Source organism: Phyllobates terribilis, unplaced genomic scaffold (genome assembly GCF_046119375.1).
Source record: "Phyllobates terribilis strain yellow unplaced genomic scaffold, ASM4611937v1 Scaffold_1__5_contigs__length_1240528914, whole genome shotgun sequence".
In the NCBI taxonomy this organism is placed as follows: Eukaryota; Metazoa; Chordata; class Amphibia; order Anura; family Dendrobatidae; genus Phyllobates; species Phyllobates terribilis.
In genome coordinates, this window is record NW_027362761.1 from 299,069,871 (window position 1) to 299,097,636 (window position 27,766).

Genomic DNA, 27,766 nt, shown 5'->3' on the forward strand with positions numbered 1-27,766 from the left:
AGAGCCCACTTAAAGGAGCACTTGATATCCGTTGAAGCACCTGCTGTTTTTGTGCCTCATCTGGAATTTGTAGCGATTGGCGTGGCCGTAAGAAAGGGATCTTATCACATTGTCCGCTAAAAGAAGTAGACATTTTAGTTTGGCTGGAAGATGGTCTTTCTTCTGCACCTACCCCACGGACACAACCTTTTTTCCCCTTCCCAACACGCCTATTCCCCTTTCCACCAGCAGCAGGCCTTTTTCCACTCATTTTGGTGGTTAACTAATTCACAACTCTGGAGTTGTTTGCACAAAAAAACAATGGATGGTAACCGAGCAGAGCTGAGTGGCCAAACTGTGGTATTAGGCCAAAACTATTGGCTGGGTTAGATGCAGAAAAAAATTATTTTTAATTTGCAACCTGATGGAGGTCAGTATAGATGGACTAATAGACCAAGTCCCACACACCGCTAGAAGTACAAATATTTTTTCAGAGCTAGATGCAGAAAATTTTTTTATTCAATTTGCAACCTGATGGAGGTCAGTATAGATGGACTAATAGACCAAGTCCCACACACTGCTAGAAGCCCAACTATTTTTTCAGAGCTAGATGCAGAAAAAAATTATTTTTAATTTGCAACCTGATGGAGGTCAGTATAGATGGACTAATAGACCAAGTCCCACACACTGCTAGAAGCCCAAATATTTTTTCAGAGCTAGATGCAGAAAAAAATTATTTTTAATTTGCAACCTGATGGAGGTCAGTATAGATGGACTAATAGACCAAGTCCCACACACTGCTAGAAGCCCAAATATTTTTTCAGAGCTAGATGCAGAAAAAAATTATTTTTAATTTGCAACCTGATGGAGGTCAGTATAGATGGACTAATAGAACAAGTCCCACACGCTGCTAGAAGCTCAAATATTTTTTCAGAGATAAATGAAGAAAAAAATTATTTTTAATTTGCAACCTGATGGAGGTCAGTATAGATGGACTAATAGACCAAGTCCCACACACTGCTAGAAGCCCAAATATTTTTTCAGAGCTAGATGCAGAAAAAAATTATTTTTAATTTGCAACCTGATGGAGGTCAGTATAGATGGACTAATAGACCAAGTCCCACACACCGCTAGAAGCCCAAATATTTTTTCAGAGCTAGATGCAGAAAATTTTTTTATTCAATTTGCAACCTGATGGAGGTCAGTATAGATGGACTAATAGACCAAGTCCCACACACTGCTAGAAGCCCAAATATTTTTTCAGAGCTAGATGCAGAAAAAAATTATTTTTAATTTGCAACCTGATGGAGGTCAGTATAGATGGACTAATAGACCAAGTCCCACACACTGCTAGAAGCCCAAATATTTTTTCAGAGCTAGATGCAGAAAAAAATTATTTTTAATTTGCAACCTGATGGAGGTCAGTATAGATGGACTAATAGAACAAGTCCCACACGCTGCTAGAAGCCCAAATATTTTTTCAGAGATAAATGAAGAAAAAAATTATTTTTAATTTGCAACCTGATGGAGGTCAGTATAGATGGACTAATAGACCAAGTCCCACACACTGCTAGAAGCCCAAATATTTTTTCAGAGCTAGATGCAGAAAAAAATTATTTTTAATTTGCAACCTGATGGAGGTCAGTATAGATGGACTAATAGACCAAGTCCCACACACCGCTAGAAGCCCAAATATTTTTTCAGAGCTAGATGCAGAAAAAAATTATATTCAATTTGCAACCTGCTGGAGGTCAGTATAGAAGGACTAATAGAACAAGTCCCACACACTGCTAGAAGCCCAAATATTTTTTCAGAGCTAAATGAAGAAAAAAATTATTTTTAATTTGCAACCTGATGGAGGTCAGTATAGATGGACTAATAGACCAAGTCCCACACACTGCTAGAAGCCCAAATATTTTTTCAGAGCTAGATGCAGAAAAAAATTATATTCAGTTTGCAACCTGATGGAGGTCAGTATAGATGGACTAATAGAATGATGCTATGCCCAAAAGATTTTACTTCACTAGGTGCAGTAAAAAAATTGGTATTCTATACACAGGTGGTATATCTTAAAACACAGATAGGCTACTCCACTGACTAACACACTCTGCAATAGGCCAAAAAGGATTAGCTTTGCTAGATTCAGCCAAATGCTGTGAAAAAAACTTGCACAGCACTGGCACAGACCTGCCTGGCAAAAACTGATAGGAACTGATGTAACCTAGTCCTGAAAAGGACTCCAATTACAATTAGTCTTTACTCCCACAATCTATCTATTTAAGAGCACAGACCTGCCTGATAAAAGTCGTAGGAAATGCTGTAACCTAGTCCTTAAAAGGACTGCAATCACAACTATTCCCTACTCCCAAGCTATCTGTATATTTGTGCGAAAATTGGCTTGAAATTAACAAGGTATAGCGCACACAGCAACAGCGGTGCCGTCTAACACGCAGCTGCAGCAGTGAGAAAATGGTGGCGACGGGGAAAATGGCTTGGTCTTATAGGGCAAGGACATGTGACATACACTGCCAATCACACATGCCCTTGCTTGTGTGAAAAAAAGCACTTCGCTCCGTGTGTGCGCTGCTGATAGGCTGACAGATTGCACCTCCCCACTGCAAATGCGGGAAAGAGAAAAAAAAATGGAGATCTTCATTGTTCCTGCAGAGATCCATCCCCTGCCCCTCCCCCCGCCCCGCTGTACACTCAAACTGCGTATTAACATTAATTTTCATCATTACTGAGAAAAAATCCAGTTATGATTTTGGTGCACGAACAGTTATCGAACATAACCTCGAACAGCCGAATTTTTCTCAAATTGTTCGTGTTCGCCGATCGGCTCGAACACCGCCCAAAACAGCTCGAATTTGAGATTGGCGAACAGTTCGAGTAGAACAACGCTCATCTCTAAAGCTAAATGCCCAAAGGACATGTGACCTGCTTTGATGCAGCAGAAAAATACAAAAGTCACAGAGGTCAGGGTAGAGAGCCAGTTTTTGCCTAGATTTGTAACAAGTCACAAGTGGGAGCGAAGCTTGCACTGGCTTACAGTTAAGCCCTACGAGGACTTGTCCAGAAACACTAGACCAGTATTGGATGTGGAGAAAGCAAGGGGTGCAGAGTCCTTACAAAAGGATAGGAGACCCTTATAGTCAAGGCTAAGATAACACCCGACTGGAGAAATGAAAATTCTGTCATGTGAGTGGAAACCCTATTGTAAAAATGGACGTTTGGTTAAGTGACGGAAATTCGGTCCTGTGAGAAGAGGCGAGCATGATTTGCATCTCTGGGGATTGAAGGCAATGACTAAGAATGGCGGCATAAAGAACTGCCTACTGGCCACAGTGCAAAACTTGTGGCCTAGAAGGAGTGCGTATTATGACTCATGTTTGGGCCTAGGGTGGTGACCACTATTAGAAGTTAAAGTGAGCTGATAGCGGCCCATGCGGCTTCTGCTTGGACACTGTTGGCTGAAACCACAACGTATCCCTTATACTATCATTTAATCTACATTTATATTAATATTTGTATACTGATGTATGTTGCATATGCTTCATGTGAGTATTGATGTTACAGTGGTAATTGTATTCATTATACATTCTTGGCGTGTAGCTCAGTAAGAGTATAACTGAAACATGCAAGATTTAGTGAATTTAATAGCCTGTGGTTTCCTGTTTCAGGGATAATCAGGGATATCTAGTTGATGACTGGGTTGTCAACCTCGCACTTATCAGTGCAGTAGTGCTGGGTTTGTTATTTTATAGGGCAGTGTTCAAGGTATCAGGGTGAGGATCAGGGCCAGACGGTAACCACAAGTCTAAGGCTGTGTTCCCACGATGCATTTTTAAAGCGTTTCTGCAGCGGCAATTCTGCCACGGAAACACTTAAAAAACGCTTGGTAGAAGGTCTGCAATGTTCCCCAATGATAATCTGCATATGCTGTACACATGCTGTGGAAATTTCCGCTGCGGATTATCATTGAAGATAAATTCGCAGCACTAACATTAATTTTGCGTAATCGCGGCGTTTTCGCCGCCATTGACTTGCATTGAATTGCATAATATCCGCATCACTACATGTGCACATGCGGATATTAAGCGATTCAATGTGCGGATGGTACCCAGGTCTGGAAAAGAGGAGACTCTCCTCCTGACCCGGGGACCATAGTACTTGTAAAAAAAAAGAATTTAAAATAAAAAATAAACATTATACTCACCTTCTGATGGCCCCTGGTCTCCTTAGCGATGCATCCTGGCTCCCTGGCGGCTCGCGGTGGTCTAAAAGGACCTTCATTTAGTCATGTGACAGGTCACACAACCACCGACGTCAGCGGTTGCGTGACCTGTCACATGAGTAAATGATGTCATGGAAGGTCTTTTTAGACCACCGTGAGCCGCCCAACACACCGGACACACCGGAGAAGGAGACCGGGGGCCATCAGAAGGTGAGTATAATGTTTATTTTTTACCATTCTTTTACTATTAACTTGGTCACACTATATAAATCCATGCCGTTTGCATGGATTTATATAGTGTGACCAAGTTGTCAAGCACTTTTCCAAGTGATGCTAAAATTGCTTGGAAAAGCGCTTGACAACCCTCATGCGAAATTGCATGTGAAAAACGCGGGTCATACGCTTGTCCCTGGCAGAAAAACGCATGTAAAATCTGCATGTGTTTTATCTGCCAGGGAGATGCAGAAATGCTCAGGAAAAAATCCAGAGCATTTCTGCATCGTGGGCAGATAGCCTAAGAAAGAGCAAAAGGATTGCACTACACCATCTGTATTGTCATTGACATATTTATTGTCATTTCTCAATATTACAACTTTATCTATTAATTTTGTAAATAGTTAATAAACTACCATTTGGTTTGCATTCTATGTGCCCGCTACATCCACTTACCTGTTTACACCTTTAGAAAAAAAGGACTGAACAAGAAAAGCTAGGTAGGTTTACATTTCAAAAGCGAACATCATTAATAGGCTTTTGCATTCAGATGGGGTCAACAGATCTAATATCAACAAAGCGTGCAAAATGTATATATTTTTTAACAACACACACTCTTTGTGAGGAAGAAAAACAAAATTAGGGCTTGCCCGACCCACAATCCAGGAAGCATACTTTCTGTGACATTCAAGCCTTAGTTTTAGGAATCTGGTTTAGTAGCAAAATTATAGAAACAGAAGAATATTAAAATGCCCTCCCTGTTATAAGTGAGTTAAAAAAATATAACCTTATTAAGGTTATTTTACTTTTGTACATGACAAGTCAATCAATTCAAAGTCACGATGAGTTTGTAACCAGGTAAAGCATCCACCTACTGTAGATAACTGGAATCTTTGGCTTATTATTCACAGAATGAGACTATTACTCACATTTTCAACACGTTTCAGCATTGTAGTAGTACACGACAATCAAATTAGGCCTTTTTTCCGTTCCTATGTGGAATGAACAGTGCACTTTAACATCTATGCCTATGCTGTAAAAGCTTGAAACGGCATAGGTTGGCTGTCCTTAAACTTTAGTAGTTTGTGTGATAGCCCCACTGTTTGATAGTGCTAGACCAGGTGATTGCTACATGCACTGATTAGCCTCTGTCTGTACTGTACACATCCTGGCTGGCGACCAGTTCATGTAGTGCTATGTACTTACCCTATTTAGCATATTATGGCTGTGTTATACAATATTTGTACATTTTACCTTTTGTGTCCCCCCCTATTTCCTCATAGACTGTAAGCTTGCGAGCAGGGCCCTCACTCCTTTTAATATCTGAGTTATGCTTATTTGGTAATGTATTTTTGTCTGTTCAAGTTCCCCCCCTCCTAAAATTGTAAAGTGCTGCGGAATATGTTGGCGCTATAAAAATAAAAATTATTATTATACTATTATAATAATGTAAAAGCCTGCAAGGCTATGTCTGACGATATTAGTCCATTCTTTGAGCCTTGGGCATCATGTGAATAGGCCTCAGGCATTATCTATTTTTTTTGTTGATACTCATGAATTGAATTGTAAAGTGTTGGAATTCACAGAGTCCTGCAAATGTGAGGAAATTCAACTTTAAGTAGATCCACAGCAGGTCAATCTGCTTATCGCTACTTTCCCTTTGCTTGATACTAATAATATGTCTGTCAATCAGCAGTAAACTCAGTATGCAGCTTTCCATGCTCTCCAGTGTGACTGAGGGCCACATTAGTTTGCTCTCCACCCCAAGCTTGAACGTTTTGTCATCATGAACAGCGTCATTGTCATTATGTAATTCATCATGAGTGTGAGCCTTGCTCCTTAGCTGTGCCTATGGTAACTTTTTGCCTCCCCCCACAGACACCTTCTTCTCTTCCTCAAGTCTTTCTAGATCCTCATCCTCCTCTATATCCTTCTAAATGTGATATTATCTGTGCAGGTCCTTAACTCCAGGGAACTGACCAAGATGCAACCCTTTTTGCATAAGTTTGAGAATTTTCTTTAATATAAATATCATGCGTATGGCAGTATTAATGCCAAAATAGTCCCTATTGACAAATTTTGTGGTTTCTATGGCAAACTTGAGACAATATCCACAGATCACATGGACAACAAAAGTCCATGTGATCTGTTGTACTATATATTCTTTAACTGTTTTCTGCTACTCATACAGACAGTCCAGCAAACAACATGGAATTTCATCTTTTCACATGGTGCCTGATCTGGTCATTTCTAATAGTATTGTCAAAATTACCTCACCACAGAAATGAATTATAACCCGGTAGAAACCCACAGTCCATTTAGTAAGAGGTTTTTCTGACAGACCTACACTCTGATCTCTGACTTGGGATACAGTCACACTATCAGTATTTGATCAGTATTTCACATCAGTATTTGTAAGCCAAAACCAGGACTGGAACAATCAGAGGAAAAGTATAATAGAAACCTGTCACCACTTCTGTATATATTACCCGCTCCTGGTTTTGGCTTACAAATACTGATGTGAAATACTGATCTGAAATACTGACCTAATACTGATAGTGAGACCATAGCCTTACACTTATTTCAGAATTTTTTTTAACCTAGTGCTTATTGCTGCCTTTTAGTGCATTAACAATGAAGAAAAATATGTCATTGTAATTCCAATGCAGCAGAACAAATACTAGCTACACCACATGATCAATCATATTGAGTCTGAGAAGGCTGCCGGCACCTCTGTTATCTCTTTCTCCCCCAGTCAAATGAGTCTCTGTATTATCTGCAGACTACTACACTCATCTTCAGTGCTGCATTTGTATAACATATTACAGTCTGGAGTATTTGCTTAATGCTTCAGGGCTTTCTCTTCCTATATCTGTTGCTGAGCTGTGAGCTCTGACACTTTGCTAAATCGCCCTAAAATGCCTACTGAATTTCCTGCATTGGCCTTTATACAGACTATAATAGTTTCTCCTGATTGGCTATACTATGCCATGTGATGAAATAGCTGCTAGGCATAATAGGGTAGCCTGGCATTTTTTGGTTGATGCAATTTTCTGCAATGATGGTGGCCATTTTAGGTGATTTGGGTGAATTGAATTGCAAATTTTATGAATTTGCTGGATACAAGTAGTGATTATATATCTGGGTGTCCATCACACAATCAAGGCATGGCACTTCTCAATACAATATTTAAACCTTTTCCAGGGCAAATGAAACCCCGGAAAAAATGAATAGTTCCATAAACCGTAGACGATAAGCATATTTAATCTTTATTAAAACAATTATAAAAACAGATGATGAAATATATGATCCAAGAAATAAAGAAATAGAAAATGCCTCCGGAGGGCACTATGGCAGTATATAATAGTAATAATTATCCGTAGTGCCTGGAAGAAGTGAGGCGAAACACGCTTCGGGGTGAGTGGGCAGCACGGCTGATTCCACCGCTGATCATCTAACACACTTGCAGGTGATCTTCTGTTACCCCTTGAGACAGAGGACAGCATTAACAGCTCCTTTTACTATAGTCTTTTCATGGACATGTGTACAAAGTGATTTAATATATATCAATAAGGGGCTATGTGCTATACTATTTGGGCATATGCACTATTGTTACCATTAAATATATATATATGAAGGTATGATCTATTAATAAAATTATCTCTAGTAAGCTGGATATTACAGTGGTTACAGGAATTCCACTAAGTAATATTAAGTCCTTTTTTTCTGTTTCTTTACCGGGGTGTTTTTCATCACATATAAGGGTATTTGGGCCACGGGACATTTAGTACTGAGATACCCTATAGATATAATTTTTGATAATTATTACTATTATTAACTGTCATAGTGCCCTCTAGAGGTGCCCTCTACAGGCATTTTCAGTTTCTTATTTCTTGAATCATATATTTGAGCATCTGTTTTTATAATTGTTTGAGTAAAGATTAAATATTCTTATAGTCTACGGTTTATAGAACTCTTCATTTTCTCTGGTGTTTCATTTGCCCTAGAAAAATTTTATATATTGGATTCAAAAAGTACCGAAAAGCTATCTGAAAGAATATTAACTATGAAATACATAAGAAATATTTGTTATTTTTAATTGAGATGAGCAAATATGTTCGAAAAACGATCGCCAATTTCAAATTTGGCATGACTATGACACATTCGGATTTGTGATCAGAAACACGAGCATTTTTTCTTAAAATCGGCAAAATTCGATAAAAAGTCAGTAAAAGTGGAGAAAATTATTGCGTTGCCACTAAAGTATTTTTTATCACTTTGGCTAGGATAGTGGTGGTGTATGATGAGCGGGGGGGGACATGCTTGATGAGGGGAGGGGGTGGGCAGAGCTCAGAGAATTGGCGTGTTTGTAAATATTTTTTCCCTAACTTTATGTGTGCTAATTGCGGCTAGCCAATCCGGGCGCAGGAACCATCCACAATGTCCAGAAACAAGGCTTGTGCCATTGGCTGCTGAAATCACATGTCCCTCTCTATATAAAGAGCAGACATGTTCTTTTAGCACCAATTTGTGACGATAAGAGATCAGAGAGGATAATCCTGGATTCATTAGAGATTGTAGCCAGTTAGGTGGCTGCTTCTAAGTCAGATAGTTTAGATAGCTAATGTCCTGTGTGGCTGTGAAATTGACCTTCCAGCAGATTTTTTTTTCTTGTGCCATTAGTGAGGTCCAGACAAAGACAGCAGGGCACATTTCATAGAACTCTGTTGTGCACTGCTTCTATTGTACTCCATGCACAAATACACCTTTAAAAATCTATTTTTTTCTGTTGCTAACGTGATATAGCATGCCATATCTCACCTTGTCATTTTGTGCCGCTGAAATTCAACTGTATGCAGAACTCATGCAGAGTAAAAAAGCAATTTTTTTCTGTGACTAACATGATGCAGCACGCCATTTCTCAGTTTGTCATTTTGCGGCGGTGAAATTCTATTTAATACAGACCTCCTCCACAGTAAAAAAAAAATACTTTTTTCTGTAACTAACGTGATATAGTAGGGGAGATCTCAGTTTGAAATTGTTTGGAGCATAAATTCTATGTTATACAGGCCTCATTCACAGTAAAAACAAAACACTTTCTTCTATTACTAACATGATACAGCAGGCTAAATCTTAGTTTGAAATTTCTTGGAGCATATATTCTTGGAGCATCTGACCCTACCTGCAAACCCCATGTTGCATATCTGACTGTCTTTCCAGACTGTTTCTATCTGTCTCCCGGTACGTTCCCTGTATCCATTATCTGCTGTGTATCCACTGATCCCTGCTAATTTCATTCTATCTGTCCTTGGAATGTTCGGTCCAATCTGCATGTTCATCACCTCAATCCTTTGATCCAAATACACACAGGTCCCTATCTGTCTGTTTCCTGAGTTCATTTAGCCTCTGTGTCCTAATTACTCCCCCCTCTACCCAGGCTTTTGTGAGCAGTGTCTCTGTGACTCCTCCCTTCCTGCACACCTGACCCGCCTAATGTGCTGGCCAGAGCTCCATAAATCAAGCAAGCCTAGTCTGGCACAGACGGGTCTGGCTTTTAAAGGGGCTGAAAATGAAATATGCCAGAAATGGGCCAGAAGTGAGCAGAAGGTACGGATAACTATCTACTATTTGTACTTAGATTCACTTTCTCATTCTCCCTTACACTTTCATCATGCTTACATATGCCCTTACTGTTTTTGCCCCACTAATCCTCACTCTCCTTTGCTATCCCCAAACCCCAGCACCCTCTAACCAATATCATCATCTCTCCTTCCCTCCTACCTCCCCACCTAACCTCATCTACAGACCTGCTCCTCAACCTCGGATCAATCGTCCCAAAACATAAAACAAGCCGGACACTTTCCTTCTCCCACCTGCTCTCCCTCTCTCTGCTTCTCCTCACTGCTGGAGACATATCTCCCAATCCTGGACCCCCAAAGCTTGCACCCTCCACCAATTCTCCAACCTATCGCATCAAACAAACTGCAAACTACCACAACCTCTCTTACACAAAACCGGTCCCCCTGACTCCCACCCCGCTGCTCCCTCTCTCTGGAGCACTGTGGAATGCACACTCTGCCTGCAACAAGCTCCATTATGTCCACGACCTCTTTACCTCTCGTCATCTCTCCTTCCTGGGCATCACAGAGACATGGCTAACACCCTTTGACACTGCCTCCCCTGCTGCGCTGTGTTGCGGTGGCCTCCACTTCACCCACACTCCTCGCCCAGGAAATGATGGAGGAGTGGGTCTTCTCCTCTTTAACAACTGCACCTTTATCCCTACCCTTCCTCTTCCCTCCCTTATTCTCCCTTCTTTTGAAGTCCACTCTGTCCGCATTTACTCTCCCTCCATGTGGCTGTCATATGCCGACCCCCGGGCTCGATCACTGCCTTTATTGACCAATTCTTCATTACTTTCTCTCTGCTGACATTACCGCAATCATCATGGGCTATTTCAACATCCCCACTGACACTCGCCAGTCAGCAGCATCCAAACTCTTGTCGCTTACTTCATCCTTTGGACTTACTCAGTGGTCCTCCTCAGCCACCCACACAGACGGACACACACTAGACCTGATTTTCACCCAACTCTGCTCCCTATCTAACCTCACAACCTCCCCCCTACCCCTATCTGACCACTATCTACTCACATTCTCATCCCTGTCCTCCCCACCTGTCACCCATGTCTGGAAACTAGCACACCCCCGCAGAAACCTTACACATCTAGACACTCACACACTCTCTGACTCTGTTCTACCACTGACATCCATATCCTCACTCCATGACACAGACAGCGCCACCCTTTCTGCAATGCCACTCTCGCATGAGCTATTGACTCAGTCGCCCCTCTTGTGCATGGCAGAGCGCGACGAGTCAACAGGCAACCCTGGCACAACAACCTCACTAAACAGCTTTGACAAGTGTCCAGGGTTGCGGAGCCGTGTTGGAAGAAAATGCATACTCAATATGACTTCACTGCATTCAAACAAGCAACACTTGCATTCAAATCAGCACTCACCTCTGCTAAACAGGCCTACTTCACAACCCTCATATCCTCCGTATCCTACAACCCCAAACAGCTATTCAACACTTTTAACTCTCTCCTCCGCCCTCCATTGCCCTCTCCGACCTCCGTCATCTCTGATGAGGAGTTTGACACACACTCCAAAAACAAGATTGATCAAACATGGCAAGTCTTTACTGTCCGACCACCACAATCCCTTTGTTTCCACAGCATTTCCCTACCCCATAACCTCCCTTCCCAACATCACGGAAAGAGACCTTACTCGTCTCCTCTCCAAATCACACCTCACCACATGTGCACTCGACCCCATCCCATCCCACCTCCTCCCCAACCTCACCCCCACACTCATCCCATTCCTAACCCATCTCTTCAACCTATTACTAACTTTTGGCACCTTCCTCGCTGCCTTAAAACATGCCACAATCACGCCCATCCTCAAAAAGCCATCCCTCGACCCAACTGCCTTGTCCAGCTATCGCCCCATATCGCTGCTCCCATTTGCCTCCAAACTCTTTGAGCAACACGTTCACGCTGAACTTTCCTCCCACTTTTCATCTTACTCTCTCTTCGACAACCGACAATCCGGCTTCTGCCCCCACCATTCCACCAAAAATGCCCTTACCAAAATCACCAATGACTTACTTACAGCCAAGGCTAACAGACAATTCTCTGTACTTCTTCTTCTTGACCTGTCCTCTGCTTTCGATACAGTTGACCATTGCCTCCTACTACAGATCCTCTCTTCCTTTGGCGTCAAAGACCTTGCCCTATCTTGGATCTCCTCATACCTTTCTAACTGCACATTTAGAGTCTCCCACTACCACACTACCTCCTCACCCCGCTCCCTCTCTGTTGGAGTCCCTCAAGGCTCTGTCCTAGGACCCCTACTCTTCTCAATCTATACACTTGGCCTGGGACAGCTCATAAAATCCCATGGCTTCCAGTACCATCAGTACGCTGATGACACCCAGATCTAACTCTCTGGCTCAGATGTCACCTCTCTGCTGTCCAGAATCCCAGCATGTCTAGCAGCCATATCCTCCTTCTTCTCCTCCCGCTACTTCAAGCTCAATGTGTACAAAACTGAACTCATTATCTTTCCCCCATCTCACATATCTTTCCCACCTGATCTTTCTATCACAATAAATGTCATCACTCTTTCCCCTGTACCGACAATCCGCTGCCTCGGAGTTACCATTGACTCTGCCCTGTCCTTCAAACCCCACATCCAAGCTCTCGCCACCTTCTGTCGCCTCCAGCTCAAAAATATTTCCAGAATCCGTCATTTCCTCAACCCTCAATCTACTAAACTGCTTGTGCATGCCCTCATCATCTCCCGCCTGGACTATTGCAACATCCTCCTCTGTGGCCTACCTGCTAACACTCTCGCACCCCTCCAGTCCATCCTCAACTCTGCTGCACGACTTGTTCATCTCTCGCCTGGCTACTCCTCTGCTACCCCCCTTTGCAAATCCCTTCATTGGCTCCCATTCCTCAAGCGTATCTAGTTCAAACTAGTAACACCGACCTACAAAGCCATCCATAACCTCTCTCCACTGTACATCTGTGAACTAATCTCCCGGTATATTCCATCACGTAACCTCCGGTCCTCCCAAGACCTCCTTCTCTTCTCCACACTTATTCGATCCTCACGCAATCACCTCCAAGATTTCTCCCGAATATCCCCCGTCCTATGGAATTCTGGGCCTCAACACGTCCGATTATCCACCACACATGGATCCTTCAGACGGAACCTGAAAACCCATCTCTTCAAACAAGCTTACAGCCTGCCTTGACCTTTCTTGCTGCTACCTCAACCAACAACACCGGAGTTACTGCAACCCCTCAACCTACTGTCTCTGCCCCATTCCTGTAGAATGCAAGCCTGTAAGGGCAGGGTCCTCTTCCCTCCGTACCGTTCTATCATTGTTAGTTTGTTTACTGTAAGGGATATCTGTATTTGGTATGTAACCCCTCCTTATGTAATAATAATATATTCTATACACAGTAAAAAAATACTTCCATCTGTTACTAATGTGATACAGCAGCCTATATCTGAGTTTGAAATTTCTTGGAGCATATATTCTATTGCATACTGGCCTCATCCACAGTAAAAAAAATACTTTCTCCTGTTACTAAGGTGATACAGCAGGATAAATCTGAGTTTCAAATTTCTTGGAGCATATATTCTATTGTATGCAGGCCTCATCCACAGTAAAAATTACTTTCTTCTGTTAACGTGATACAGTAGGGGAGATCTCAGTTTGAAATAATTTGGAGCATATATTCTATGTTATACAGGCCTTATCCACAATAACAAAAATATTTCTTCTGTTAGTAACACCATACAGCAGGTCAGTATGAAATTTTTGGGTACTGATATTGTTTTCCACACAGGGGTACACATGATAAAATCAAAATTGGCTTTCTTACTACCATGCTACCTAAAGCAGACTACATTTCATCTTTTAATTCTTTGTTTCTGACATTGTTCTCCATACAGGGATGCATATTATCAAATCAAAATTGATTTTCTTACTACCATGCTACCTAAAGCAGGCTACATTTACATTTCATCTTGTAATTGTTTGGTGCTGATATTGTTCTCCGCACAGGAATAAACATGATAAAATCAAAATTGGTTTTATTACTACCGTGCTACCTAAAGCAGGCTACATTTTATCTTTTAATTCCTTGGTGCAGACATTGTTCTCCGCACAGGGGTACGCATGATAAAATCGAAATTGGTTTCCTTATTGCCGTGGTATATAAAGCAGGCTACATTTCATCTTTTAACTCTTTCTTGCAGATATTGTTCTCCACACTGAGATACACATGATAAAATTAAAATTGTTTTTCTTACTACCGTGGAATATAAAGCAGGCAACATTTCAACTTTTAATTCTTTGGTGTTGATATTCTTCTTTATACAGGGGTTGACATGATAAAATATAAATTTGTTTTGTTACTACCGTGCTACAAAAAGTAGGCCACATATGAGCTCGTAATTCTTTTGCGATTAGATTCTACTGTATCCAAGGCTCATCCACAGTAAAAAATCTGATTATTTCTGTTACTACTGTGCTACATGAACCAGGCCACTTGTTATCTTTTATTTATTATTATTTGTTTATTTTAATTATTATTTTGTGCTTGTATTGTGCTCCAGCCTGGAGTCCACATTTCATAATATAAATTCTTTGTGCTAATAGTGTGGTCCTGAAACCATGCCACATTTAAGCATTGGACAGAGCTTGGAGCAGTATTTCTAGCTTAAAGTTTGATCAGTAACTGGTGGATGAGTGACAGATGTAGGCCTGGTGCTCTGAGAGCTCTGCCTGATTCAGGCAACACAAATGAAGGAGACTCAACTTGGAGACCAAACATTTCCAATAATTATGGGCAGATACCACTAAAGTAGCATCAATTTCTATTTATTTATTTTACTCCCTTATATAGCGCCAATAATTTCACAGCGCTTTACAGACATTTACAGACATTAATGGCACTGTCGTCATTGGGTCTCACAATCTAAATTTCCTGTCAGTATGTCAGTATTTTCCTGTCAAGATTGTCTTCAAGCATGTTTTGACACTGCAGCATGGGCGCGTCCCTTTCCAGGAGGGGATGCAAATGGCAAAATTTACTTTTGTACCATGGATCGAACAAACTGGCAACCCAGTAGTCAGCATTATTTCGAATTATAACAATACGGGCAACAATCATGTGGCAGATAGTGCTGCAAGAAGGCGCTCATGGGTCGGTCTCTTTCATGAGAACCAAGTCCACAGTGTGTTGGTGGTGGGATAACACTCAAGCTTGCTTCCTTCATCCCCTCCTGGCAACCACGGACAACAGAAAGGGAATCATTATCCTCTTCATATCCTAACTGTTGCGCGTTCATCACCTCTTCCTCCTCGTCCTTCTCCATTTGTTCCTCCCATGGCAACCGCCTGTGAGATGACAGACCAGAACTTAGAGATATTGTTAACTCTTCCCCATCCTCCTCTGCTTCCTCCTCTTCCCCTGGGACCATCACCACCTCCTCCCACAGACTGTTCAAAGCGTGCTTTAGCATGTAGATGACCGGAATAGTGATGCTGATGACGGCATCGTCAGCGCTAACCATCTTAGTAGCAATTTAGAAAATGTGCAGAAGGGTGCAGAGGTCCTTCATCTGTGTCCACTCGGCAAGTGTGATTTTCACCACATCCATACTGCATTTTCCCAGGCTATATGACATGAGATACTGCGTCAGGGTTTGTCGCTGCTGCAACAGTCGCTGCTGCCACAGTCGCTGCAACATGTGCAGAGTTTAATTACACCATGTTGGCACATCGCATATCAAACAGTTAACCGATAGGCCAAAAGATCTCTGTAGCGACACAAGTCGATGACCCGCGGGTTGTGAATGGCGGAAGTGAGCACACAGAGATGGTGGTTTCTGCAGCAGATCATCCAGGCCGGGATAGCAGTGGAGAAATTGCTGTACCATCAGGTTGAGCATGTGAGCCATGCAAGGCACATTTGTGAGGTTGCCCGGCGTAGGGCCATCACCAGGTTTGCACCATTACGGCACATGGCTTTCCCTGGCTCCAGGTTCAATGGAGACAGATAGTGATAGTGAGCAAGCACTAAAATGCTCTTTTACTCGTTCGAGTCGAGCAAATTGAAATGCTCGAGAGCTCGGTTCGAGTAACGAGCCCAATATAAGTCTATGGGAAACTCGAGAATTTTTACGGTGGCTCCCCCCGGTGGTCTGCAGAGGGCCTAAAAATTGCCCAAATCGATAGGAACAGTGCTCAAATTACATGTGAACAGCATGGGGAAGACCCCTGGAAGCATTTCTGACTCCCAGATCACTGCTGTCAACAACGTTGTCAGAGGTATTATGCCACTTTTACAGACTCACAAGAAAACATACAAAAACAAAACCAAAATGGATTTTCCTGGACAATATGTTAAGGAACATCCTTTCCAGGATAATGACTTGTATATAAGGCAAAATAAATAAACAAAAACAAAAATACTCCTCCACACCTTGAGCTATGTTCAGGTTTTTGATGCATTTTTGCACTTTTGCATTGCCTTCAACCAAGACAAATGCATTCACCGGGAAATGTAATTTTAACATTTTACAACCTTTTCTGTCCATGTGGTGTGTAAATCATCATCAGACATATCCTGTTTCATTTATGAAGGAGGGATTGTGAAAGTCACAATCACTTTTTACAGCCTTACTATTCTTAAAGGGCCAGCAGTTGGCCCTCACTATTGTTAGAGAGCCATCAGCCGGCTATGCTTTGTTGATCCCATTATTAACGAGTGGGTCTCCTATATTGTTATTGCGTATGCAGTGACTGCAAGGGCTGTTAAAAATTTAGAAGCAACCCAATACCCCTTTGAAGAGACATAGAGGAGGGTCTCAGTAAAAAAAATGCTCCCATTAGAAAGGAGTGGGACTCCTATAGTGGCAATGCCCATGCAGTGACTGCAAGGGCTGTTAAAATTTTGGGAAAAACCCCACTAACAATTTAAAGACACATACAGTTGGGCCACAGTAACGAGTACGACATGTTCCTATTAGAAAGGCGAGGGTCTGCTATTAAATTATAGGGTATGCAGTGAGTCCAATGTCCGCCAAAATTTAGGAAAAACCCTATTAACAATTTAAAGACACATAAAGCTGGGCCACAATAACAACATGCTCCCATTAGAAAAGAGAGGGTCTGCTATTCAGTTATAGGGTATGCAGTGAGTCCAACGGCTGCCAAAATTTAGGAAAAACTCCACTAACAATTTAAAAACACACAGAGGTGGGCCTCAGTAATGACATATTCCCATTAGAAAGGAGAGTATCTCCAATATTGTTTGCCTATGCAGTGACTGCATAGGCTGTCAAAAATTTGGAGACACTCCAATGCCCCTTGCAAGAGACGAAGGGGTCAGAGGGCCTCCTGAAAACAATGTTCCCATTATTAAGAAGTTGGTCTCCCATACTGTTTGCCTATGCAGTGAAAAAACGGCTGCCAATTGTTATGTTCTGCTACCAGAGCTAAGGAAAGAGAGGAGATCTGTCCCTACGATAGAACTCAGCTTAATCCCTACGATGTAACAGGGAACCTGATCCTGCGATCAGACCTGCTAAAGTCCTAAGCTAGTCTGTACGGAGATCTATAGATGTGGGGAAGGAATCCCTACAAGTACTAAGGACTGGGAGGAAAATGGGACACCTCCTAACAGAAATAGTAGCAGACAGACGAACAAACAAAATATATAGAAAATAGAGGTCCGTAGACCAAGCAAACTAACAGAGTTAGATACAGAGCACAGGCTAGCTAGAAAGTAGTTATACAATGAAGTCCAGCAAAGCCAGAAGGGCGGAGCAGGATTAAATAGGCCAACAAGGTCATGTGACCAGCAAAGGAAAAAACCTAAGAGCAAGGTTCTAACAGTACCCCCCCTTCTAAGAGGATCCTCCGGATCCCCTAGGACCAGGCTTATCAGGAAATCTCCTGTGAAACGCCCTGATAAGTCTGGACGCGGAAACATCATCCGACCTCACCCAAGAGTTATCCTCGGGTCCGAAACCTTTCCAGGCCACAAGATACTGCAAACTACCTCTATACCGTCTAGAGTTAAGGATGCGAGAAATTTCATATTCCCCGTCCTCCACCACCGGAGGAACAGAGGCAGAGGCGTCACAATCCGATACAACAGCTTTTTTCAACAGAGAGACATGAAATACCGGATTAATTCTCCAGGAGGTAGGAACCTCCAACCTAACAGCAGATTGGTTGACAACCTGAAGCACCTTAAAGGGCCCTACAAACTTGGGACCCAATTTCTTAGAAGGAATCCTCAACCGCAGATTCCTAGAGGACAACCAAACCATGTCTCCAACAGCGAACAAAACCTCCTGTCGTTTCCTATCAAAGTAGTCTTTAGATTTTCTGTTGGCCTCCTGAAGATTACCACGCACATCCGTCCAAACTCTCTCCAAATCACCGGAAAAATTCTCCTCCTCAGGCACGGCAGATCCCAACTTGGAGAACGACCCAGAACAACAAAAAAAAGGCGAACAACCAGCAGAAGAAGATGTATGATGTTCAGAGCAAATTCAGCAAGTGGCAGAAACTCAGACCACCCCTCTTGATTGTCTGCCACAAAACAACGCAAGAACTGCTCAACATCCTGGTTTTTCCTTTCTGTCTGGCCATTAGATTCAGCATGATATCCGGACGAGAACGACAAATGAACTCCCAACCTGTCACAAAAGGCACGCCAAAAACGAGCCACGAACTGAGGTCCCCTATCAGAAACAATGTCAGTAGGAACGCCATGAAGTCTGACGATTTCCTTGACAAAGGCCTTAGCGAGAGTTTTAGCGCAGGGCAGTTTGATGAAGGGAACCAAGTGACACATCTTGCTAAAACGGTCCACGACCACCCAGATGACAGTAAAACCCTCAGAGGGGGGAAGGTCAGTTATAAAGTCCATAGCCAAATGTGTCCAAGGAGCACTGGGAACCTCCAAAGGACAAAGCAACCCCGCAGCAGGAGTATGTGAGGACTTAGATCTAGCACATATAGTACATTGACGCACCCACTTAATGACTTCCTTCTGCCATCCAGGCCACCAAAAACTGTGACCCACCAGTCTCTTGGTCTCAGAGATTCCGGGAGGACCTGCCAACCGAGATTCGTGACACTCAACAAACAAATCTCTCCTAAAGGTCCCAGGCACAAACAACCTCCCATGAGGAGTGTTAGATGGGGCATTCTCCTGTGCTTTAAGAATCTCATCTTCCAAAACAGAGTCCAAAGCAGCTATCACAACACCTTCTTGTAAAATGTTCTCCTCTTTCTCAACACCGACTATGGGAGAAAAACTGCGAGACAAGGCATCCGCCTTAACATTCTTAGTACCAGGGATGTAAGTAACGGAGAAATTAAACCGCAAAAAAAACAGTGCCCACCTAGCCTGACGGGCATTCAGGCGCTTGGCAGCATCAAGATATATCACATTTTTATGATCCATAAGAACCTGAACGGGAAATTCCGCACCTTCCAAGAAGTGGCGCCAGTCTTCAAATGCGAGTTTAATAGCCAATAATTCCCGATTACCAATATCGTAATTCAGTTCAGTCTCCGAAAATTTTTTTGAAAAAAAGGCACAGGGATGTAATCCATCCCCGTTATCCTGAGACAATACTGCGCCAACCCCCACAGAGGAAGCATCAACCTCAACCAAAAATGGCTTAGTCACATCAGGCTGCATAAGGATGGGAGCAGAGATGAACCTCTCCTTGAGATACACAAAAGCTTCAATGGCCTCAGAAGACCACTGAACCGCATCAGCACCTTTCCTGGTGAGATCGGTCAGAGGTTTGACAATACTAGAAAAATTTTTTATGAATTTTCTGTAATAATTGGCGAAACCTAAAAATCTCTGTATCGATTTCAAACCAATAGGCCTAGGCCATTCCTGTACAGCTTGAACTTTAACCGGGTCCATCTCAAAACCTTCGCTGGAGATAATGTAGCCCAAAAAACTAATTCTCTGTACGGCGAACTCACATTTCTCCAGCTTAGCAAAAAGCGAATTGTCCATTAATAACTGTAATACCTCACATACGCTCTGCCAATGAGACTCCAGATCCGGCGAATAAATCAAAATGTCATCCAAATACACAACCACATTTTTGCCGATCAAAGGTCTAAGGATGTCATTAATAAGATTCTGAAAAAATGCAGGAGCATTAGTAAGACCAAAAGGCATAACCAGATTATCAAAATGACCCACAGGAGTGTTAAAAGCAGTCTTCCATTCGTTACCCTCCTTCATGCGCAACAGATTGTATGCCCCCTTAAGGTCAATTTTAGAGAACCACTTGGCCCCCATTAACTGGTTAAACAGATCGGGAATCAATGGCAGTGGGTAAGGATTGCGTACAGTAATTTTGTTAATCTCACGAAAATCCAGACAAGGACGTAAACCGCCGTCCTTTTTTTTTACAAAAAAAAATCCAACCGCCACAGGAGACTTAGAGGGCCTAATGTGACCGGCGGCCAAACTTGTCTGTATGTATTCCTCCAAAGCCTTCCTCTCAGGAATAGTAAGGTTAAATAAACGACTTTTAGGAAGAGTCGCTCCAGGGACAAATTCAATAGAACAATCATAGTCTCTATGGGGAGGCAAAACCTGCGATTCCTTCTCAGAAAAAACTCTCCAAAAATCCTGAATAGGAACAGGCAATTCTCCCCTATCCAAAGCTGCAATACGCCCGTTACAACACTTGTCATAACATTTATGGCTCCAGGATTTAATTTCACTGGTAGACCAATCCAGTACAGGATTGTGAAATTTTAACCAGGGCAATCCCAATATTACTGGAGAAGGCAAGTTATTCAAAACTACCAAATCCAATTTCTCATGGTGAACACCATTAATAGTGAGAGGAAATTCACAGACCTTGAGAGTAATATTCTTCAAAGGGGAACCATCCACAGAAACCACAGCAATGGGGGATGATAAAGGTTCGGGTTTTAAATTGAGTCTTTCCAAGAATTCCCCATCAATTACATTCAGAGTAGACCCACAATCAACAAACACCCGAAATTCCATTAATTTTTCCTGAGCAATCGTGGAAGCAGCTAAAAATACACCCTTGGAATTTAAACAGGCAATACGGGCATGACTGACCATTTTTTTTTCTTTCTTCATACGAAGTTCACAGCCTTTAATCAAATGACCAGATTTTCCGCAATAGAAACACAAGCCTTCAGAAAATCTACGGTCTTTTTCTTGAGAGCGAGGTGCCACCGATCCAATCTCCATCGGTTCACCACTGTTAGTACACACATTCTCATAACCAGAAACTGACATAGCAGAGGATTTGCTCTCATTAACCCTTGCACGCAGTCTCCTATCCACCCGTATAGCTAATTGCATAGCCTGTTGCAAATCTTCAGGTGTAGGATAAGCAATTAGCAGGTCTTTAACCCTTTCATTGAGCCCAGCAAGAAATAGACTTTTCAGAGCAGAATCGTTCCACCCTGTTTGAGTAGACCAACGACGGAAATGAGTACAATATTTTTCCACATTACCTGATCCCTGTCTCAAACGCCTCAACTCAGTCTCAGCTGATGAGACACGGTCAGGATCATCATACAACAGTCCCAAAGCAGAAAAAAAACTATCCACTGATCTGAAGCATGTATCACTAGGTTGCAAAGAAAAGGCCCACTCCTGAGGCTTTTTGCGCAAAAGTGACATTATGAACCCTATGCGCTGGGATTCATCCCCAGAGGACTTGGGTCTCAAACGAAAATACAATAGGCAAGCATTTTTAAATGAAAAAAATTCTCGGTGTTCACCAAAAAATAAATCCGGCAAACATACCTTAGGCTCCAAGAAATGTGCTCCAGGACAGTTACTCACGTGCTGACGGAGCTCGGCCACCTTCAGAGAGAGTCCCTGCAGGCGATGAGCCAAATCCTGAACCGACACCATGATGGAACAGAAAAATCTTTCCTTAGAGAATTTGCAGGCTGGACTTACTGTTATGTTCTGCTACCAGAGCTAAGGAAAGAGAGGAGATCTGTCCCTACGATAGAACTCAGCTTAATCCCTACGATGTAACAGGGGACCTGATCCTGCGATCAGACCTGCTAAAGTCCTAAGCTAGTCTGTACGGAGACCTATAGATGTGGGGAAGGAATCCCTACAAGTACTAAGGACTGGGAGGAAAATGGGACACCTCCTAACAGAAATAGTAGCAGACAGACGAACAAACAAAATATATAGAACATAGAGGTCCGTAGACCAAGCAAACTAACAGAGTTAGATACAGAGCACAGGCTAGCTAGAAAGTAGTTATACAATGAAGTCCAGCAAAGCCAGAAGGGCGGAGCAGGATTAAATAGGCCAACAAGGTCATGTGACCAGCAAAGGAAAAAACCTAAGAGCAAGGTTCTAACACCAATAATTTGGAGGAACTCCAATGCCCCTTGCAAGAGACGTAGAGGTTGGAGGGCCTCCTCAAAACAATGTTCCCATTATTAGGAAGTGTGTCTCCCCTACTGTTTGCCTATACAGTTAAGCAATGGCAGTCAAAAATTTGGAGGAACTCCAATGCCCCTTGCAAAAGACATAGAGGTCGGAGGGCCTCCTCAAAACAATGTTCCCATTATTAGGAAGTGTGTCTCCCCTACTGTTTGCCTATGCAGTGAAGCAATGGCTGCCAAAAAATTGAAGGAACTCCAATGCCCCTTGCAAGGGACGTAGAGGTTGCAGTCCCTCCTGAAAACAATGTTCCCATTATTAGGAAGTGTGTCTCCCCTACTGTTTGCCTAAGCAGTGAAGCAATGGCTGCCAAAAAATTGAAGGAACTCCAATGCCCCTTGCAAGGGATGTAGAGGTTGCAGTCCCTCCTGAAAACAATGTTCCCATTATTAGGAAGTGTGTCTCCCATACTATTTGCCTATGCAGTGAAGCAACAACTGCCAAAAATTTGGATGAACTCCAATGCCTTTTGCAAGAAACGTAGAGGTCGGAGGGCCTCCTGAAAACAATGTTCCCATTATTAGGAAGTGTGTTTGCCCTACTGTTTGCCTATGCAGTGAAGCAAATGCTGCCAAAAATTTGGAGGAACTCGAATGCCCCTTGCAAGAGATGTAGAGGTCGAAGGGCCTCCTGAAAACAATTTTCCCAATATTAGGAAGTGTGTCTCCCATACTGTTTGCCTATGCAGTGAAGCAATGGCTGCCAAAAATTTGGAGGAACTCCAATGCCCCTTGCAAGAGACGTAGAGGTTGGAGGTCCTCCTGAAAAAAATGTTCCCATTATTAGGAAGTGTGTCTCCCATACTGTTTGCCTATGCAGTGAAGCAACGGCTGCCTAAAATTTGGATGAACTCCAATGTCCCTTGCAAGAGACATAGATATGTTGATATGGAACATACAGTGGTTATATGGTGGTGAAGGATGAGAATTCGGAGAAGGAGGAGGACAAGAGCAAATAGACAAAATCAGGAAGCGTATATCCATGTCTGGGTGTGAAGACAGAGGTGCATGGGAATAGAGTTAGACCTCCCAAAAAAAAAAGACACTGTATTTGAATTTATGTTATGCTGCTATCATTCGGTGGTGTTGAGAAGTCTGGCCCAATCAAGCCCTTGTTCATTTTTATAGCAGTTAGTCTGTCAGCATTTTTAGTTGACAGGTGGATTTGTCTATCGGTTATAATTCCACCGGCGGCACTAAAAACCAGCTCTGACAAAACGCTAGCTGTAGGGCACGCCAGGACCTCCAAGGCGTAACAAACCAGTTCATGCCACGTCCATCTTGAATACCCAATAATTGTAAGGCACAGAGGAATCATAGAGAACAATGGTACGGTCGCAAGGTACTCCCTCAGCATCTTCTGCAATTTTTCCCTCCTTGGGAGAATACCCCGCCCATCAGGGCTGGTGCTATGGGAGGGTCTGAAAAAACTGTCCCAGAACCTTGACAGTGTTCCTTTGCCTCTGCTCAATTGCATTTGTGTCTTTCTCGCCTGTCCTCCTTGGATGTCCAACGAACTGTGACCTCTGCCGCCATCATTTTCAGATGGCAATTTTTTGAATAATTCCGTAACAAGGGCCTTCTCGTACTGCACCATTTTATTAGGCCTGTCCTGCAAGGGAATAAGAGAAAGAAAGTTCTACTTGTAGCGAAGGTCTAGAAGTGTCACAAACCAATAATGACTGTCACCCAAAATTTTGACAACGCGAGGGTCATGGAAAAGGCAGCGTAACTCATCCATGTGTGCCAGACTGCAATGAGGCAAGATTTCCGTGTCCTCTCCAAGAGGACGACTGACCATGCTCTCCTCCTCATCCTCCTATTCTTCCTCGTCCTCCCTATCCTCAGGCCATCCACACTGAAAAGACGGTGTGACAGTTGTGCAGGTAGTACCATTTATAGCGCAGGAAACTAGCTCCTGTTATTCCTCCTCTTCCTCATTGTCACCCAATCCACATTGGGATGAGATGAGGCTGGACTGTGTGGAATCACCCTGTATGGTTCCTTGCTCCATATCATCGTGCTCTGCCTGTAATGTATCCTCTTTAACTGTGAGCAGAGAGCGTTTCAGAAGATAGAGAAGCGGGATGGTGATACTAATTATGGCGTCATCGTCACTCACCATCTTGGTGGAGCCCTCAAAGTTTTGGAGGATGGTACATATGTCTGACATCCATGTCCACTCCTGGGATTTTAACTGTGGAGTCTGACCTGAATACCGACGGCCTTGTTGATGCTGGTACTCAACAACTGCCCTCTTCTGCTCACAAATCCTTCCCAACATCTGCAATGTAGAGTTCCAACGCAAGGGGAAATCGCAGATCAGTCGGTGAGCCGGAAGCTGCAAACGTTGCTGAAGCACGGCAAGGGCGGCGGAAGCTGTAGCTGACTTTCTAAAATGGGCACACAGGCGGCGTACCTTGACAAGAAGATCCGACAGATCCGGATAGGTTTTGACAAACCACTGAACCAAGAGGTTAAGCACATGGGCCACGCATGGTACGTGTGTGAGCTCGCCTCGCCTCAGAGCCGCCACCAGTTTCTGGCCATTGTCACACACGACCATGCCTGGCTGTAGGATCAGTGGTGTCAGCAACAGATCTTCCTGCTCTTTCAGAACTGTCCACAACTATTCAGTGTTGTGCGGTTTGTCACCTAAGCATATTAGCTTCAGCAAAGCCTGTTGCCACTTGGCCGAGGCAGTGCTGTAGTGCTTCTAGCTTGTGACTGATGTGGTCATTTTGGAGATGGAGGCTAAAGAGGAGGAGGAGGTGCAGGAGCTGTAGAATTTGGGGCCAACCCTGATTGACCCTGGGCTCGCAATCCTTGGCATCGGGAGGACGTGTTCCGACCCAAGGTCTGACTGAGTCCCGGCTTCTACTATGTTAACCCAGTGTGCCATCAGTGAGATGTACCGTCCCTGCCCACAAGCACTTGTCCACGTGTCCGTGGTTAGGTGGACTTTCCCAGTGACTGCGTTGTTGAGGGCACGTCTAATGTTGTGGGATACTTGCTCGTGTAATGAGGGGACGGCATACCGAGAGAAATAGTGGTGGCTGGGGACCGAGTACCAGGGACAGCTGCTGCCATCAGGTTGTGGAAAGCTTCCGTCTCCGCTAGCCTAAAAGGCAACATTTCAAGTGCAAGCATTCACGAAATGTGTGAATTTAGGACTGTGGCCTGTGGGGCATTGACTGCATATTTGCGTTCCAAGGACTGGGGTAAGGACAGATGAAAGCTGCACTGGGACAAGGACGTGGACATGCTTGATGATGGTGCTAGTTGAGAGTGCTCAATGACAGGTGCAGGGCGGGAGGCATCTTGGCATGTGCTATGGACAGGGGATTGGCATGCACGGACAACAGCGGAAAAAGCAGTGGTGTCACTCGCAGACACTATTGCTGAAACCTGGGATTCGGCCCACTTAGTCGAGTGCTTTGCTTTAATGTGCCTGATCATGCTGGTGGTGGTCAGGCTGCTAGTTTTGCTACCCCTGATAATGCTGGCTTGGCAGGTGTTGCAAATGCCCTTTTTTGAGTTATCTGCAGAGTCTTTAAAAAATAACCAGAATCGGGAAGACCTAACAGTTGTACTGGCAACTTCCATCATGTTGGCATTATGAGGAAAGCTTTCTTGCCAAGTGTCTGCAGCCACCACACTGCTTCTCCCTGCCTGTTGTGGTGCTACGCCTCCCTCCCCTTTGTGCTACTGTCCTTCGTCTGCATGTCCCCCTGCCAGGTTGGGTCAGTTACTCTATCATCCACCACCTCGACTTACATTTCCGCACCCTGGTTCTCCTCCGGACTTTTTGGCAATTGTGTATCATCATCATCTACCTCTTGCGGCAGTAATTGCACTTTCCCACCATTGCCTTCGTGTAACCGAGGCGTCTCCAATATTTGGGCATCTCTACATGCGTTCTCCTCTTGACTCGCTTGAAGCTGGCGGGGCAAGATCTACAAACGAAAAAGTGAACAGCTCTTCTGAGTGTCGAAGTGTGGAATCAGTTGTCTCCGGGCACTTGGCATGGTGGAAGGAAGGAGGATCAGGGTGAGGAATATGTGGTCCAGACTCACGAGTTCTGAGACTTGACTGTGTGGAAGACAGGATGGTGCTGGTGGTGGCAAAGTGACTGGATGCATTATCTGCTATCCAACCAACAACCTTTTGCCACTGCTCTAGGTTCAGTAGACAGGTAGGTCGAGCGACAAGATGTGGGTGTTTGTTGTGGCACAATTTCAGCTTGCCCACGACAACGTCCTCGGCCTCGGCCTCTGCATGCACCATCACCATCACGTCCACTTCCCAATCCCTTGCCACGCACCTTGCCCATTTTAAATGGAGGACAATATTTTCTACATTCACGAGAAATGGCAGATTTTTGAACGCAGTTATATGTGATATGTCTGACAGAGAACCACAATGTTAAATAGCAGGCCTGTAATTTATTATTATTATTCCACACAGAGACCTAGTGTGAATAGCTTGACCGAAACACTGCAACAGAATGGAAATGGAAGAAATGGCTGATTTTGTAACAGTTTGATAGGTGATATGTCTGGCAGAGAACCACAGTTTTAAATAGCATGCCTGTAATTTGCTAATACTATTCTTCACAGACAACTAGTGTGAATAGCTTGACCAACACATTGCAACGGAATGAAAATGGAAGAAATGTCTGATTTAGGAATAGTCTTATAGTTGATATGTCTGACAGAGAACCACGGTTTTAAATAGCAGGCCTGAAATTTGCTAATATTGTTCTTCACAGACACCTAGTGTGAGTAGCTTGACTGACACACTGCAACGGAATGAAAATGGAAGAATAGTCTGATTTTGGAACACTCTTATAGGTGTTATGTCTGAAAGAGGACCACTGTTTTAATTAGCAGGCCTGAAATTTGCTAATACTGTTCTTCACAGACACCTAGTGTGAATAGCTTGACCGACACACTGCAACAGAATGGAAAAGGAGCCCAATATTCTCCACGTTCAGTTTAAATTTCAGGATTTTTATCGATGAAATATGGAACAGATCTGGTTTTATTCTGTAGCGAGAACAAATGGAGCAGAAAAATGGTGTACTCTGGATTGCTTTTTAAGCAAATAACCAAGATTAAGATTAAAAAAAAATTGTCCTGGCATCTGATATCTGGGTCTATGTCTACAAATACAGTGGGTATGGAAAGTATTCAGACCCCTTTAAATTTTTCACTCTGTTTCATTGCAGCCATTTTGGTAAATTCT